Below are 5,090 nucleotides of genomic sequence, written 5' to 3' on the forward strand. Positions count from 1 at the left end.
AAGGGTCCCATCTCACCACCGCTTTGGCAGCCACATTCAGACCTTCTCCTGCTCCTCAGTCTTGCCCGTCCCATGTCCCGGGAAAGAGGACGGAGCCTGTGGAGCCGCTGTGAAGTAGGGAAGGGCCAGAAGGCAGGAGAGGGCTCGGCCAGCACAATAAACGCGGTGAGGGCGAGGGGAGCCTTATGCCTGGAGCCATATTCCTAAATTCACTCCCCAGCGACGGCCGGGACCAGGAGAGAAGCCGTTCAGGGAGACTCGTGTGTCTTGTGGGGGTCGGGTAACATTTGGAGTCGTGTAAATAAAGATGTCAAAGGAAGAAAACCCCACTTTTTAAATTTTTTTTTCCTTTTTTTTTTTTTTTTTTTTTTTTTTGGTGACAAACGAGAGTGAGGCGAAATCAGGAGTTTACAGCACAATCCAACTTGAACGCAAGAGAAACCCACAGTTGAAAAGGCACATTGAAAGGGACCGTCTGCTTCTTACACAATCAGCGCTTAATAAGCAACAGCCATTAATATATGTTAATTGAAGCGCCAGCAGAGCTTGGAGGAATCTTGGAACCGTGTCAGGGAGGATCGCTGGCTTTTAAAGAATAACTTTATGCACCCAACCGGCCCTGTTTAATCCTATTACTAATACAACCCTCTGGTCCCCAGCCTAACTCCCGACCAAGATCAGCGAGGGCTTGTCCTCAAAACTTGTCCAGACAAGGGACCTGAGTGCCCCTTTAGTTTGGTCTCTGCTGACCCTGGCTGGGGTGACCCAGGTTTTTAGTGATGCTTAAGATCACTAAAGGTCACTTGCTGTTCTGTTTTATCCCTGTTTAAAGCCCGAATCCACGTCCTCCCCAAGAAGTTTCCAGCATGGCAATGTGGCTGCTAAACGGATCCTTTTACTCTGGTTCTGCAGCCCAGGTCGTTAGGCAATTTTTCCCCCTCTATCTAACAAAGTCACGTCAAAAACCAAAATCAAACCCAAACCAAAACAAAAACAAACCCCACAAACATCCAGGCGTTGCTGGACCGACCTTTCAGCCCAGCGAGGAATCATTAGTTTCGACAAACGAGTTCCAGCTCCTTCCTGAGACTTCCCCAGTATCTCATAACGATGCTGCACTAGAGACTACAGGGATTACACAGTTGTCTCTACCGCTCACACATAAGGGAAAGCAAGGGATACTTTTGATGACATCATTAAAAATAGCAACATTTAAGAACAAAAATCTTAAGTGCACGGGTAAAACGCGAGAGGCGTCATTTAGGTACAGATAATTTCCTTTGAACTGAGCCTCCCAGTGCATTCAGGAGGCAGTGGCGAATGTTGGTTTTAATCACTTCCCATCCCCTTTTTTCCCCCTTCCCCCAGCTGAACTTTTATTTGGCTTCTGACAACAATAGCGAGCTGCAAACAGACCTCTCGGAGCGCCCGCTGAATAGACCCTTTTCGAGCCTGGATTGTTTCCACCGCCACAAAAAAACAACCAGTAGCTCCGTTACTTAATTGGGTTGTTCCTGGCCCTCGTTCATTCAGGTGTTCGCGAGGAATTTGTTTATTAGCCTTTGACAAACAGCAGCGCCTCATGGGGTTGGGTTCAGCGGGAGCGGAGGGATGCGGGGCCGGGGGGTGGCTGGGGAGGGCATTGCTAAGAAGGACGCTCTCCATCTCCAGGTTACCAATTAACAGAATTATAGACGGGACCACCAGCAAATTAAAACTCGCCAGGGCTGGCTGCAGAGCCCCCAGGAAAGGACAGCCTTAGCTTGTATGTTTTCACGAGGGCACACCGAGGTAAAAACGAGCACGCAAAGTGATGCGAAAGTGATGCCGGCTGCTGCAGGGGAGCCTGTGCCCAGCCCCCCAGGAATCTCTTTCCTAAGACACGAGACAGTGATCGGAACTTTCTGAACCTTCCCCCCGCTGTTACGGCCCCAGCGGTACAGCGCTCCCGAGAGGGCTGCCCGGCACTGGGACGGGCTGCCCAGGGAGCAGGTTCAGCCGCCCTCCCGGGAGGTGTTTAACCGCCGTGTAGACGCGGCGCATGGGAACATGGCTTAGTGGTGGACTGGGCAGCGTCGGGTTCACAGCTGGACTCGATGTTCTTAAGGGTAATTCTGTTATTCCAACATCTCGGCTCCCGCACGGTTTATTCCCGCGCCCCCCACCTCGCGCAGCGGCAAACCCCGCACCTGGGGTTTCCCGGACCCCCCGAGCTGCCGGGGGTGGCAGCAGGACCCCCCGCCCCCCCGGGCTGCCAGGAGCAGCTTTCCGCGCCCTGCGGTTCCGCTGCCCCTTCTGCCGCCGCGGCTGCGGGATCGCAGCGCTGTGCGGGAGGGCGCTGGGATGAGAAGAGCCCCCCACGCCGAAGCGCGGAGCAGGGACACGCGTGGGGGCAGCCCTGTCCCCAACATGCTCTGACTGGGGAGACCCGGCGGGCACCGCCTGCGCGCGAAATCCGCGGGAGCGGAAGGCAGCGAGGCTGCCCAAGGGTCCTTTCCCCGCAGCAGCTACCGGGGGGCGAGGGGCCTCCCCGGGCCGGGAACCCGCCTGTGGCCCCCGCCCCCGCTTACCCGTTGCGGGGCTTTAATGACTCTGTCCCCGGCGCTGGTGACAACTGAGACGTCGCGTCTTCAGAAAAAAACCCCAAACCAAATCGTCTCTGTTTTGCCCATTTAAAACTTCGTCAATCTTCCTACAGTGTTTTCCATACAGACCCAGTAACCCACCTTCTTTGCCGGCAATGATAACTAGGCTTCTGTTTCTGAGTTAGATTATAAATCAGACATTAATTGTAAAACCCTAACTTGCTAATTAGCTGCAAATAAACGATTAGTGGCACATTAAAACCAAAAGACACCTTATTCCTACTCTCTGACACAGAATTTGGAAGGCACGTATTGTTTCCAAGTCCAGCCTGGATCACTGTCACAACAAATTGAGATCCTGAAAGGTTTCTCTCCAGGATAAATAATTAAAATATATTCTACTTTAATTGACATTATAGAGGACACAAATGAGGTTTTCCTTTTAGAAAGAAATAGCGGTTTCTAAATAAAGCTTTGCAGGCTGCAGAATGGAGGTTTCAACCAAATGAATAGTCATTACTACCTTTTCAATGATGTGGGTCTTTTGATCAGAAAAGAAATTAGCTCTAAAGGACAGACAATAGGAAGCCTGCCCTGCAATAGGAAGAAAATTAGATGGCTAAGGCTCTTAACAACACCTATTTCTATAAACCATGGAGCTTCTTGCTTTTCAATTACAGCTGTTCATTTCATATAAGGAAAGTGGAAAAACACGGGAGCAGTATAAACTCTGTTGCACCAAAAAAGCCCAAGACAGGGCAGGCAGGCAGTCTTCCCATTTTCCTTTGTTTTTATTATAATCAGGAAACTAGCAATATATATTTTAGAATACCAAGGGCATCCAGTATGGCATTCTCTAGGACAATCAAGCAGTCAAGAAGGACTATATTCAGTAAAGGAACTAATGAAATGTCAGAAACTTTCAGTTTGGTAGTTGGATAATATATTTTGCACCCACATCTCATTCCCCTGTGCATGATTTTCAGAGGAAACAAAACAGAACTGAAGAACTTGAGGAAAACAAAATTCCTCTGAATTGAAGTGAATGTCCTTTCCTTATACTCAGGACTGAGAGATTATTTCAGATGTGTTCTCCCCACATGACTTTGAACTCATACATCTTGGTTATTTCAGATATCATACTCTTACTTTTGAAACGTAAAATTAATTTATTGTGTAATAACTTTAAAATATGTGTTCTCCTTCCAATTATTTCATTTGAATACTATTTTTTAACACTGTTATTTCTCCTGAGCATAAAACTAATGCAAGTTTTCTTACGAATCTAAGACAGAATCATAAAAGAACACCTTTCCTCCCCCACCATTTCTCTCTAGCCATACTTTTATAATGAGGTGTAGCAAGGAGATGATAATTTGTTATTAGCCATGCAATATACTGCCATTGAAATAATCCTTCAGTGATGATTTGAACATTCAGTCGTCACACAGTTTTCTCACAAACAAGTTCTGTTCTTATATTGACTCAGCTGGAGATCTCTTTAACAAATAACAGAAAATCAGAGAGATTGCCCCCCCTCCTTTATTTTATTTTTTTTTTCTATTTATCTATTTATTTACATTTCTTTTATTCTTTTTCCTTTCTCTCTCCTTTTTTTTTCCCTCTTTTTTTCCCTCTCTCCCTTTCCAATTCTCTGTTTTCCTTTTCCATTATCTTTATTTTTTGATTTCTCTCTCTCCCTATTGTCCTTATTTACAAATAAGGCTACACATCTAATTCAAAAGGGTGATCAAATCTATATGAATTGTTTTTTCCTGTGATAAGATGTCATAATGATCCTTTTCACCCTCAAACAAGAAAGTGTTCAATTAAAATTACTTTATTTGCTCAGAAAACTAAGTCACATGTGCTTTCTACCTAGAAGTTATTTTAATATGAAATATGAATGTCAGCTTTTTATTCAGACTGTGTCCCTCTTCAGTCCTGCTTTGGCCTTGTGATATATAGGAATAAAAAGTAAGAAACAGTTTAATCTGTTAAGAATGGTCTCCTAGCTTAAAACTGGGAGTCACTAATATCAGTATTTGAAGTACTCTTCCTGCTTGAGAGTAGCTAGAAGATTAAAATGAATCCAACTCTGCCTCACTTTCTACTGGGGCAAAACTTCCGTTTGTTTTGTAAGATCTTAATTAAAACTGTATGTTATTTTAAATTAGCTTGTTTGAGAAAATTACCCATACTAGCTAGTGGGAAAAAACCTCCCTCCTTGCAAACAGGCAGCTCAGGCTTCATTGATTTTTCTGCAATTCACAATACAAAACCTGCAAAAAGATCTGTGTCAGTGAGGAGCTGAAGAACTTGTGCAAACCCAGTAGTGATGCTGCAATTCTCAGTCCAGACCTCACAACTCCAGATTTTCCTTCTGATAGCATCTTCAGTCCCTGCAAACAAGTGGAGGGCAAAGAACCGTCTGCAGGAGAGTAAGTGTATCTAAACTGACCCTGGCTCTCAAAATCTGGAAATCTCAACTGAAATTGTTGAAGT

The sequence above is a fragment of the Chaetura pelagica genome, unplaced genomic scaffold, assembly GCF_000747805.2.
Source record: "Chaetura pelagica isolate M959 unplaced genomic scaffold, ChaPel_1.0 scaffold344, whole genome shotgun sequence".
Lineage (NCBI taxonomy): Eukaryota > Metazoa > Chordata > Aves > Apodiformes > Apodidae > Chaetura > Chaetura pelagica.